Below are 14,410 nucleotides of genomic sequence, written 5' to 3' on the forward strand. Positions count from 1 at the left end.
TAATTTCTCCTTAAATAAAATTAGGATTTTTCAAACTGGCTTATGTTTTTTAATTTCCTTCCTAATCAGTGAGTTTCTTCCTCACAGCAGCCAGTGTCAGCATTTATTCTATATGATGTAAACAAGCAATAATAAAAAGCAGGTTCAAGCCATTACTCTAGACTAACCTGCAGCTATGGGCCTGTTTGTCTTCGTTTTACTAAACTGTCAGCTAAACAACAGTATGCTACAGACCCCTCAAAGTATTCACACAGTTTCTCATGCCTTTGACTAAATTTCTTGCATTAAAATAAGAAAAAAATAAAATAATAATGATAAGAAGAAGAAAAGAACAAGGAGAAAGAAGACGACACAAAGGTTTTAGAAGATAGAATGAAAAGTATGCCAAATTATAGTTTTGTTCCATTATAAATTCTTGACACAAACTACTCTGAAAATGTAACTTTAAGTGTAAATGTAAGCACTGAAACTCCCTATCAAATGCTAACCTTTTAAAACAAGAAGAGAATTAAAATAAGACATCTCATAATTCCAATTTTACTGTACTATAAAATGGTAGTTACTTCACTTCCAAAGGAAATCTTTGGGTACAGACATATCAAATTTTCACTGCATGACACCCCCATAAAAATGAATTCTAGATAAAAATGAGTTTGATACTTGCAGTCAAACATTTCTTTTATAAAATTCCATAAACATAACTGGTATCCTTAAAAGAAAAAAATATGAAGAAAAAAATCGATTCCACTGTGTTTCAGAAAATGACAGGTCTAGTCAAACAGAAGTTTAACTGTGGGGTGTAGATAACATCTTATTGTGCATGGAGTTCCCAGGTGAGTCAACATTTCCAAAAACCACTGACAAGATGTCTACAAATACAACAGAGAGACGACCAGGAAAATGACAACTATTTCCTTAAAGAGTCAGCTGGGCAATCACAAAGCATCCTGCAAATAAAACAATTCATAAAACCTCTGAAAGGTCAACTTCAGAGTATTGCTTATATACTTGCAAGGAAAGATTTATTTTGAAATAAATAGTATACAAAAGGGGTTTTGTAGTAATTACAGCTACCAAAGACTTTCTTTATGTAGTGTCAATTTTGCTGATGTGGTCGATGAAAGTCTTTAATCAATTTCAGAATTAACATGAAGCCGAAACCCTTTTGCAATCAAAATCTTTAAAAATAATTGTTTATAATTATTGTTTGTCAAACAGATTATGTGCTATGAATGGGTGTTGGTAGGTTGGGCCTATCCAAGGTGATTAGGTCACTGAGAGGGATCAATGCTGCTCTTATGGAACTGGGTTAATTCTCAAGGGAATCAGTAAGTTCTCACTCGCTGGGTACTGGATGAGTTACTACTAGAGCAGATTGTTATAAAGTGAGGCCGCCCCTACTATTTTGCTCCTCTCACATGCTCCCAGTTCCCCTTCTACTTCTCCGTCATGTTATGACACAGAACTGAGTTATCACCCGTAGCTGTCCAGATACAGCCACCCTATCATGGACTTCCCAGACTCTAGTACGTAGAGCTAAAATAAACATTTTTTAAAATAAATAAATAAACAAATTATCCAATCTCAGGTATTGTGCTATAGCAACATTAAAAAGACTAAGACATTATACCAAGAAACTAAACTAAAAAAATTAATTGATTCACATTATCAGTTTGCTACACTCATTGCCATAAAAATTATAAAAATTAGCAAATATCCTGGAAATGGTGCCTACTTGCCTCTTCCCATTACCTTGGAATGAGAGAAAATGGAAAAAAGTAGAAATGAGATGTTTTGATATTATCTGTTGTCACTTTTCTCTTATGAGATATTAATACATGAAATGAGCAAAAAAAGGTATGCAAAAAAAGACCAGCCCAGTGATATCAAATAAATTCTAAAAAGAGCAACGGAATTTGAAATAAAACTATGACAATAACATGAAACAAATGCTCTAGAAAATATATGCTCTGATGAAATTTATATCACCAAAATCATGCAAGAAGTGGAAAATTCAAAAAGATGAATTATTGTAGAAAAGATTGGAAAGATAATTAGATAGCTACCATTCATGAAAGTATCAGGACTAGATAGTTTCATAGATGAGTTCTAAGAACGTTTATAGTTTCAATCCTATTTGAATTATTCTATACCACAGAAAAAAAGTTTTCCCAATTTATTTTCTTAGGGCTGCATAATTTTAAAAATATTACAAGTAAAAAGCTATAAATTAATTGCATTTTTAATAAAGATGCAAAAAAGTAATTAAAAATAGTAAAAGTTGAATATAGCAATCAAAGAAAAGAATAACATACTACAAACAAATAAGGTATAGTGTAGTAATGGAAAGTTAAATTAATATCAGAACACTTATTAATCTAATTCAATGCATCCAAAAATTTTTAAAAGATATATTAGCATATAGCTTCAAAGATATGTAATAAAATATTATTAGCTATTCTTAATAATTGAAGGAAACTACTTAAATATGGTAAAGACCATTTACTGAATACTAATAGCCATAACACAGTAAGTAGCAGAGTGCTAAAAAGTCTTTTCATTTAAATTCGGGAAGTTGACTGAGATATTTGCTATTGCTGTTAGATCAACCTAATGCACAAGGAAAGTATCACTAGTTTCAGGATTCAGACAAGAGGTAGATTTTTTTCTTGTGCACCTATTTAAAGCAATACTTTCAACTAAATCTTCATAATAAATAAATAAATATCATAAGTGTGTTTCTTATAAAATCACTCAATGTAGTTTAATAACATTAATAAAATACATTTCAGTAGTTAAAAAAAAATAAAACACACTGCCAACACTAAACTGACACAATATAGGGATGAAAGTCTGCCTAGGATACATTAGGGTCTGGCAGAATATATGAACCTCTTATCTTGTAAGCAGTTCTCCATAAATATCATTTTTCTTAATTGAACTTTAGATAAGTATCAATGAAAAAGGCCTTTGAACCAGAGCAACTCCATCTTGAACAGGAGCTGGGTAAAATGACCCTGAAATCTATGGGGTTGCATTTCCAGATGGCTAGGCATTTTAAGTCACAGGATGAGATAGGAGGTCAGCACAAGATACAGGTCATGAAGACTTTGCTAATAAAACAGATTGCAGTAAAGAAGCCAGCTAAAACCCACCAAAACCAAGAGTGACATCTGGTCGTTCTCACTCTGACACTCCCACCAGTGCCATGACAGTTTACAAATGCCGTGGCAACGTTAGGAAGTTACCATATATGGTCCTAAAAGGGGAGGCATGAATATTCCACCCTTTATTTAGTATATAATCAAGAAATAACCATAAAAATGGGCAACCAGGAGCCCTCGGGGCTGCTCTGTCTGTGGAGTAGCCAGCCATTCTTTATTCCTCTACTTTCTTAATAACCCTGCTTTCACTTTATTCTATGGACTCACCCTGAAGTCTTTCTTGCACGAGATTCAAGAACCGTTTCTTGGGGTCTGGGTCTGGACCCCTTTCCAGTCACATCAAGTGGCAGTAATTTTGATGTTTTACCCAAAAGTGCTACGGCCGGGTATAGTGGCTCACATGCGTAATCCCAACACTTTGGGAGACCCAGGAGGGTGGATCACTTGAGGTCAGGAGTTCCAGACCAGCCTGACCAATATGCTGAAACCCTGTCTCTACTAAAAACAGAAAAGTCAGCCTAGTGTAGTGGTGCATGATTGTTATCCCAACTACTTGCGAGGCTGAGGCAGGGAAATTGCTTGAACTGGAGAGGCAGAGGTTGAGTGAGCCAAGATTGCACCACTGCACTACAACCTGGGCAACAGGGCAAGACTTCATCTCAAAAAAAAAAAAAAAAAAAAAAAAAAGAAAAAAAAAAGTTCTACAAAGGCAGATAGTCTCTCATACTGGTTATATGGAGGCTCATGGGCTTCAGTGGGCAGTTAGCTGATGTTTGGAATGACACCAGGAGCTGAGGCGTCAGATAAGATTTGTGCCTGATAAAAAACAAACAAAAACAAAAACAACAACAAAAAACATATACCCCCATTTCCACATAGACAGGATAATGAAGTGCAATACCAGGATCATGATTCTTTTTAGAGAAAATACTGGGTTTTCTCTTGCCAATCAACAAAGGACAATCAATGTCCCACAAATTCCACCAACACAAACATTTGCTGCAATTGATTTTAAACCAGAGAATTGTTTTGGGTGCACATACTCAAATTCCATCTTTAGTCTTAAAAAAACAGAATGCCATGACTCTGCCTACTGTACTTTATAAAATAAATTGGTTGCAAAATGCACATCTAAGTAATTATATTAGATATTTCTGTGTATAGAGTAACTAAATATAAGCTAGTGAAATGTTGGAGGCTTTCCCCCCAAACACTATCATTGTAGAAAAATTGAATGGTATTATTACATTTTTGTTACTAATTACTTAACATACCAGGCATCTAATACAGACACTCATCAATGACACTTTTAGCTTATGATAAAATCATGTCATCTACATATACAAAAATATTTGCTGTTTTTATCTAAAAGTAGTATGAAGTTATTAGGAAACAGTCCGTAAAGGAATGAGGACACAGCCCTATTTGGTCACACGTATATGACTAATAAAAAACTGACAAGTCTAAAACAACTTTTGAACATTTTCCTCAATAGTTCCCCTTGTTTTATTCCTTGTCTTGGTGCGTGGTCTCACCATTAGCCTGTCTCTTCTCAAAAAATATCTATAACATATGTCTTTACATCTCTTCTTCCCTCTAGGATGCTAGCAGCTCAGAACCATTTCCTATATAAAACTCTCCAATTTTCGGATAAATGCCCCATATAAATAATTTAGCATGGTCAAGTGATTTTTTCCAATCTGGTTCCTGCCTACATATTTAGTCTTATCTTCCAACAAGCCCCTGTGTAGCAACCATGACACTCTAATATAAATTAATAAAAATACAACTATATTTTTAACACTTCAGTGCTTTTTGCCTTTGTTGTTACCTTTGTGTGCTTCTGCCTGGAATTTCCCCTCTTCCTGTCTTTCCAGTGATGTATTTAATCCTACTGATCCTCTAAATCACAGCTTACAGGTCATATTCTCCATAAAGCACCTCTTCAATCATCCTGCCCTCCCTCTGGGATCCCCCAATCCCAGTTAACTTGCCTAACCTGAGTATTTGAGTACTTTGATTTAGTCTCTACATACTACTTCTAGCATAGTCCATCTGAAAAGTATTGCATTCACTTGATTAAATATTTGTTTCCTCCTCTGTTAAAATGTAAACATCTGGAGGCTTTCTTATGATGGTATAACCATAGCATTGTGCTTACCATATAATAGGCAAACAGTTTCCATACCGTGTATAATAATGTCAGTTTGAGTGGTGGCTCACGCCTGTAATCCCAGCACATTGGGAGGCTGAGGGGCGAGAATCACAAGGTCTGGAGTTTGAGACCATCCTGGCTAATATGGTGAAACTCCATCTCTACTAAAAATACAAAACTTAGCCAGGTGTGGTGGTGGGCACCTGTAGTCTCAGCTACTCGGGAGGCTGAGGCAGGAAAATCACTTGAACCTGGGAGGCAGAGGTTGCAGTGAGCTGAGATCGCGCCACTGCACTCCAGCCTGGGAGACAGGGTAAGACTCTGTCTCAAAAAAAAAAAAAAATGTCATCTGCTCAGCTTTCATTGATAAAAAGGAAATTACACCAAAGTAAAACATACTTAATGCAATCTAATGGTTATTGTTACACTTTTGGTTTAAAAAAGCAAACGGAGCATACAACAAATATAGTCCTACAACTATTAGTAATAAAACATTAGCAACAAAGAGATTTCAACTAATTGCCTGAAGAGGAAGACCAAGAGATAGATATTGATTAATAAACAGAATGAAACAATTGCCAGTCTCTAATATGTATGGAGGAGAAAGAGACAAAAAAATGTTAGACTCCTAGGGAGAATTTTGTATATTCTGGAGACTTGGGCAAGAAACATATGACCGACAGTCAGTAGGAAAAGTGAGCTGGAAAACAGCAATAATCCTTTACCACTTTTAGAACCAGCCAGGGTTTTATCTCTCTGGGGAAAACAAGGAGATTTTTCATAAATAAATTAACTATAATATAAAATAACTGTTAAATGAAATTACCTGGGGATAGCATAGCAAAGGCAAATGTTGAAAAACATAGAGAATCAACAAAATGATACATGCAAATTCCAGAATTGAAGGTGTAGGGAGGTTCAAACTTTCCCTCTGAAGGTTTGACAACTGAGTCTGCTGACATAAACTGACAATAGATAAACACGAGAAAAGGCATACTCATTATTTAAGCTTATGAGACTCACACAAAATATAAAACTCAAAGGAGGAGCCAGATGTTTGAAGTTTTTATAGCATAAAGGAATAGGGGCTTGAGGGCTTTTAGGGGAGGTGGTGACAAGTTAAGGGAGAGAAAAAAGGAGGAACCACAGGATGAACAAAGGCTGTCTTATTATGCAGATAAAGCTTCTCAGGTAATAAAAGCAGCCTCCAGAAGAATAAGTGATAGGCTGTCTGGGTATGCGGATGACATTTAATCTCCTCTCCAGTGATTAATCTTCCCTGGTTGCTTGATGAGATTCCTAGGGAGGGGTTTCAAGACAATTGCATTTCTTTTGGAAGAACTTACCTCAGTTAGACAAGTGAACTTAAGAGAAAGGGCCTCTTGGTGCTTTGGGAAAGAGGATCTAGAGACAGAGGAAGAAGGAAGGTCAGAGAGACCTTGAGGCTACTCTTTTAATTCAAAATTGCGATACATTGGATATGATTTTCTAAGCCACAACAAAGTCTTCTATAAGTGTTTAAATAAATAAAAAGACTACACAATTTTTAAATAGGTTCACATTTAGACATGCCATTTTGAAATGCCAAGACAACAAGAATAAAATGAACATCTCAAGCATTTCTTTTAAAGTTATTTACAGATTAATATCAGACTGGCCATCAGTAACACTGCTTCTTAGATTGTGAACAATTACTTCAGTGTTCTAAGAAAAAAAATGATTTTCAACCCTGAATTCTGCGCCTGGCCAAACTAGTACTCAAGTGTAAAGGTAGAATAAAGTCATTCTCTGTCATGAGACAGATAAAACTCAGAAAGTTTATCTCACAAACATGCTTTTTCAGGAAGTTGTTTGAAGAATACCAAAGAGACAATAGATGGAATTTAAGAAAGCGTGAATCAAATTCAGAAGAAGGGAGAGATAGATGTATAATAGGGCTTGAGAGCAAACAGTTCACATAGGAGCAAAATGACAGAGTACTAAGAGAAATCTCCAGGGAAGAAGAACATTGCATTAAAAACAAAAAGCTACAGATAGTCATAGTCAAATATAAAGGGACTGGATTAAATTCAAATAGTAAAGCAACAGATTTCAAAAATTAAAACACATTGAATATCAAGCAATAGAATGCACAGGAATTGGAAATGTATTTCGGATACAGTTAAGCAAGGCCTGTTTTGTTTCTTACAAAAAAAAAAAAAAAAAGGTAATCAGAAACTTCAGACGGGAAAGAAAACTTGTAAAAACAATGTATAATTCAGAAATAAATTAGACCACATGATTTGGGGCAGGTCGTTATTAGATACTGTCTAAAGCTGAAAAATCAACAATTAGCAACACACACACACACACACACACACACACTTCTGAGGTAACCCCAGAAGAACTACAAAGAGATTAGAAACAGCTGGAGAAGAATATGGAAAGGAAGTTTGATTTTATTATAAGCCCAATTTTACTTTTTGATTAAAAAAAACCTACGTAAATTAATCTGATTTTTTTTATTTTAGAAAAAGAAACTAATACTTATACATATCACAATGTATCTTTTCTTCAAAATTCATTTTCAAAATTAGATGATTTAAAAAAGTGAATCTAGACTGTCAAATGTAATTATTTATATGTACCACATCCTACAAATCTTTAGTCATAGCCTAACACCAAAATGAGAGCACAAAGTACCTTCTTGTAGAATAAATGGCCCACATTTCCCCAAGGGAACACATTCTTTTGAGAATAAATTGCATTTGCAATGTTGCATTATTACATTTATTTTAGGACTACAGGCTAAATCCATTAAACTTGTAATGATGTGTTTTTTTTTTTTTTTTTTTTTTCCTCCCTCCCTTCCAGGCTTATGGGAAAAGACTTATTTTCACAACTACTCTAAGTCATTAGAAGTATTGTTAATTTACTACTATCTCAAGTCTCTTCATCTCTAATCTACATTGATTTTCTGTCCTGAACATAGAAAGCATGCATTTGTTAATGCTGTAGCTGCAATAAGTTTTCTTTCAGATATTTTTTTCTCCTAGAAAAACTGAATAAAGGTGGCAAAAAAACTACTGGAACATAGATTAATGACTTCTTAGAAATGACTTGTAGGGGTGCAAAAATTTTTAGGGAGGAAACATTATTAGTTGTAGAAAAGCATATGACCTGGAAAATGGGCATAGTGCTCCCGATTTGTTGCTGTTGGTGATAGTCTCTATGGAGACCTGAGTTCCATGAAAAATTAAAAATCAAATCATGGCAGTCATCAGCAAATAGTAACTTCAAGAAGTTTAGCGTTTTTTTCCCCCATGCAAATTGAGTACACAATTCTTTGCTTATACAGAACCACTAAGGTGTCTATTGATTTCTCAAGTTGCCATGTCATAATCTTTTTACAAAATGAATCTTGTCTTTGTCTTTGGTGCTCCAGTCACCCTGTGGCCCCATGCTTTGGCCAGGATGTCATGGGGATCCTTTTCTTTACCATGTTGCCTCTAGAAAAAGCAAAGTCAAGGAAGTCAAAGCAGGTGACGCTTTGTCTGAAGCTGACCTTGTCTCACTGGGGAGAGGGAGGATGTACATCAATCTAGAAATCAACAGTCACCAACTACCATATGTGTCACATTAAAAAAAAAAAAGTAGTAAAACAAAGAGTGGCCTAAATTGGTGAACAGAAATTCACTGTTCAGCATTAATCAGAAAATACCATTCAAAACTTTAAAATATGAACTAAAATAAATATTTACTTTTTATTATTTTGGAATACTAAGCAGGGTTATTATGACAGTCTTAGAGTTTACGATTCTTAGAACACAAGAAATGAAGATTCATGTGTATTGGCTTCTCTTTCTAACCATCGTAGACTTGCTTCATCAAATCAGCTTTAACCACATTAATTTAATCTCTTGCTTTTTCAGTAACAAAACAGGAAACCAATCCCAATATTTCTCCTTCATTTGATTTTAGAATTAGTTATTGTAGTCTGAGTTGGTGTCATAGAAAGATTCATCATTAGACACAATAATATGTATGTATGTATGTCTATATTGGTATTTCCAGTATGATTTGAGTATTTTATTCAATTACATAGAAATAAATTCTCCCATCAATTATTTGAAACTCTTTACAAATAGCAAATGTAGAAATAGATCATTTGTCCTTATTTAACATATCATTGTAATGGATATTAGATATAATTTATATTGTATAGATGAATGTGTACCTGTGCATATATATAAATTCACCATCAAAAAGCTGGATGCTATAGAAAAAGAACAACACATCATTCTAATTCACTGTTACTAGAAATTAAAGACAGTTTGTGTTATTGTTTTCCCGCATGAATAAAATATCCATCACTAAGAGTTTTCTGTTCTAAACTCTTGAGACATGAGGTTATTTCCTCATTAACTAAGGAGCTAAAAACATAATCCTTCACATGGGACAGGCAGACCACAACTTCAAATCTAAATCCTCTGGAATTCGCAAATGCTATAATGAATTTTAAATTGGCCCACAACTTAACAACATCTTTGTTCATTTATCAGATAGATTTGGGTCTCTGAACTGTGCCCCTAAGAAGCAGTTCAGTGTAGTGCTTACAAGGAGAGCTTGGTTGTCAGGAGTACCTGTGTCAACCTCCTAACTCTACTATTTCCTTTCTATATGAGTGAACAAAAGTTGTGTCAAGTTAATGTGAGGGTTATAGAAGTTGTCAAGAAAGATAGATATACAGAATAATTGGTGATGAAATTGATAACAAGAAATGAATCTTACAAATATTACTGTGATTTTAGTATATACTCTCCTGTTTATAAAATTTGAGTAATAGATTTTCAGCTATTTTGAAATTTTTTTTTCTAGTTTGGAGACTGCGTTTGGAAGAAAGGAAAGAAGGAAGGAAGAAAGGGGGGTAGAAATAATTTTTTTTTTGGCATGTTACACAGCAACATTTGTTTTTGGTAATATCACTGAGAAAGTTGCTGTGGCTTTAATGGATAGGAACCTACATATTCTTCAGATTATTTTAGACAACCTTAAAGCAGCTCCTTAGCGCCAGTGCAGCTCCTTAACATTATTTTGTCATTAACTAATAAACACTGGATATCCCAAATCACATTCTACTTCCCCAAATGATGATCCATTACATAATTCCATTTATGATGTAAAATAATGCTTTCCTGGGAGCCATTGTATATATTTATTTATGAATTGTTTTCTGGGATTTGATGTGGTTGAGAATAATACAAGATTGATTCTTTCTATAAATTCTGGCTTCAGTTTCCTTTGCCTGGACCTGAAAACATCTATTTCATTTTCCTTCAGCATATTATATTCTGCAAAGTGCCAGAGGCTCTCAATGGTACTAATGAGTTCTTGTTCCAATTATCTGTTTTAAATTTTTAATCTTTTTTTCTTTGCTACTATGAAAAAGAAGATGAATGAAGAAAACAAAAATCATTACCAATACTCTCATTTATTTGTTGCTGCAAGCTCAATGGTTTGAGAGAATGTCGACATACTTTTTTTTGTGGGGGAGGGAAGATCAATTAAATAAAATGTCCCATCAATAATTTGAAGTTCTTCAAATATAGCAAATGTCCTCAGTCTCAATATCAGAAAACTTGCCTTTTTGTGTTAGTAAAATTAGACCTAAGGATAACGAAGACTTATATTTTTCAAAATGGTATTTGAATTTAATAATCTTAAAAGCAGTGGAAAATATCACAAATGGAAAGAGAGTTAACTTTACTAAGAAAAACATAATATCAAAATGAAGTTTTATGATGTTTTAAAGGTAAATGTCTTTATTAAATTACCTACATAAATTACGATAAACACTAAGACGGAAGGGCAAAAAATTAGCAAAGAACACCAAAAGACAAATTCCCGGCCGGGTACAGTGGCTCACACCTGTAATCCCAGCACTTTGGGAGACCAAGGTGGGCGGATCACGAGGTCAGGAGTTCGAGATCAGTCTGGCTAACATGGTGAAACCCCGTCTTGTACTAAAAAAATACAAAAATGAGCCGGGCATGGTGCCACGTGCCTGTAGTCCCAGGTACTTGGGAGGCTGAGGCAGGAGAATCGCTTGAACCTGGGAGGTGGAGGTTGCAGTGAGTGGAGACTGTGCCATTGCACTCCAGCCTGGGTGGCAAGAACGAAACTCATCTCACACAAACACACACACACACACACAAACACACACACACACACACACACACACACAAAGACAATTCCCCAAACAGAAAATAAAAATGGGTAATGAACATATGAAAAATTCTACCTCACTAAGATTAGAAATACAATTAAAAATGAAAATGACATATTTTCTTCTATCAAATTAACAACTATGAGGACAGATAATACACAAGGTTAGCAAGAGTGCAATGAAATCGACTCTACTGTACACTGGTAGGAGGATAATTCAGTAAAATAATTTTGGATAGGTTATTGTGAATTATATAGTAAAAGCCTTAAAATTTTTCATGTTATTTGATTATACTTAGGTATTTCTCCTAAGGTATGATTCACAAAAAAAATGAGAGTGTTTTTGATGGAAATGATTATAGGGAATTATTTAATATAATAGAAACATACGAAAATAGTATAATGTATAACATTAAAGACTTAAACAATGAAATAGTCATATTAATTTTTAAATTGTTTGACACAATGTTCAATTTAAATTTAAAACATATTTGGATATATAGCATACACAGACAAGTTTCATTTGTATATACACAAAGGAAATATGCAAAAACGTTAACCTTCAGTCATGAAGTCAAGAAATGCTTTCTTATTTTTGTATCAAATTATTTTATATTTTATATCAAGCTATTTTATAATGTAAAAATATTACATAGAAAATGTGGCAAATATAAAAATTATAAAGGTCTACATCGTTAGAGGATGAAGACAATTTTAATGATCATTTTCCATTTAATCAATAGTAAATATATTTTCCTTATGACTTCCTTTAGTAACATTTTCTTTTCTTTACACTATTGCAAGAATACAGTATATAACACATATAACATATTAAATACGTGTTAATCAACTATTTATCAGTAAGGTTTTCAACCAATGGTAGTTTACTGAAGTTAAGTTTTTGAGGAGTAGAAAGTTATAAGCAGATTTTTGGCTGTGTGGGGGGTTTGGTGCCCTTAATCCTGACATTGTTCAAGGGTCAACTGTAGTTTGTTGCACAGAAGTTACACAGACATAGATACCAAGAACAGAAATTGGTACCAGAAAGTCAGTGATACTTAAACCTAAAACACGCAGTGCTGGTTTTGAGATAAGGAGGCAAGTAACGCCAGGAGGGCAGCAAGGAGACTCGGAGTGGAGAGAGGAAATTGTTTTTGAGGACTAGAGAAAAGAAGACTCATGGAATTTACTGCCAGAACAATTATCTTAGCTATTGTCTTTAATAACTGGAAAGATAGAAAATACACCTATGAGTTTATGGGTCTGGTTAAGGGGATTTCCAAGCAACAAAAGATGACAATGCTATTTGTCATCTTTTAGCCACAGACAGCATGATATTGCCAGAGAGAAATGAGCTAAAGAAAGATTTTCAAGGAGAATTTAGAGGATATATTTCCAACCCAGGACTTACGAGTCGGAAAAAAAAAAGTTTATTATTTACATCATCTCCCACCAGCAAAAGATTTCCAAAGACATTGTCTCAAGAAAAATCCAAATTCACAGTGATGTTACCGATCAAGATGAAATCAAGGCTCTGAAATTCACTGTTAAGACCTTACAAAGAGTTCAGGTTGTGTCTAATAGTTTCAGTAAACAAAACTTCTAACAATTTAAAGGTGTTTTCCCTTGGCATCATAACTCTTATCCCATGCTAGAGAAAGTAGCCAGTATTGAAAGATCTGTGGTATGTCTTTATTCAAAGGAATGAGATTATAATTTGATACATGGAAAGCCCACTATTTTTTTTTCTGCATTGTAGCATCTTAGAATAAAAGGGACAGAAATAGTGCATCCAATATCTAGAACACCTTGCTTTATTTTAAATTTTCTTTCAGCTTATTGCTATGCTACACGTTAGTATTATTTTTAAATAATAATAATAAAAACGAAAATATTATAGCTAATATTTATTAGGGACTTTTTAAATGCCAAGCATGGTGCTAAGGACATTTCATAGAACATCCCCCTTACTCCTCAAAATTAGCCTCTGAGTTTTTCAGTAGTTCAAGTATTTTGGGTCACATCTAGATTTTATCTCAAGAAATTTATCAGAAATAAAGATGAAATATTTATATAATGATATTCAGAGCAACCATTATTTATAAGAATAAAACCATGAAGAAACCTCAAAGTCTAATAAAAGAAGAAAGGTAAATTAATCATTTTTTTCATATAATGGCTAATAATATATCAATTAACTAAATCATTATGATTTAATGTAATGACTACTTTCATTTTAAAGATAAGAAAATTAAAGATTGGTGAGGTGAAGTTGTCTAAAGTCACACAGAATTGGGCAGATCCAAGATTTCAATCCTGATATTATGACTTCAGAGGACTCATTCTCAACCACTGTACAACCCTCCTACACTGTATCAAATTACGATTCATAGAAGAAAATGGACAATACTATCATATCTTGTGCATTAAAAAACTTCACCCTGCAACAGAAGTCCTCCCACTTTTACAAGATTTAGATGGCTACCTAGCCTCTGTGGTGACATGCACTGGGGTCTCGGCGTGCACCTGGAGGCGAGGACAATGGGCTTCTCATTTTTCCTTAGCCCAACAGTGGCTCCTTTGGTTCCAGCCACCAAGACATTGCCTGGCTCTATACCAATGAGCTTTGTCTGGGTTCTATATGACAGAGAGAACAGGTCATGTGTGTGTGTGTGTGGGGGGGCATCTTTAATGAGGACGCTTTCATAAAACATGAGAAGGTCTGCTGATTGTTGAACAAGGCAGGACTTTCACTGTACTATCTTATATACATGCTTTTACCACAAACCTGCTTTACAATGTTAAATAAATGCCTATAGACATTTCCTTTGTCAAAAATAGAAGAAATAGAAAAAATGATGAAACTAAAAAGAAAAAAAATGTACAG

General features: G+C 34.2%; 1 protein-coding gene across 5 annotated transcripts in view; it reads right to left on the bottom strand.

Moving 5' to 3' along the window:
• NKAIN2 (sodium/potassium transporting ATPase interacting 2) overlaps positions 1–14,410 on the bottom strand; it is a 1,050,385-nt gene that overhangs the window by 542,197 nt on the left and 493,778 nt on the right. The gene's annotated exons all lie outside the window — the stretch shown is intronic.

The sequence above is a fragment of the Papio anubis genome, chromosome 6 (genome assembly GCF_008728515.1).
Source record: "Papio anubis isolate 15944 chromosome 6, Panubis1.0, whole genome shotgun sequence".
In the NCBI taxonomy this organism is placed as follows: Eukaryota; Metazoa; Chordata; class Mammalia; order Primates; family Cercopithecidae; genus Papio; species Papio anubis.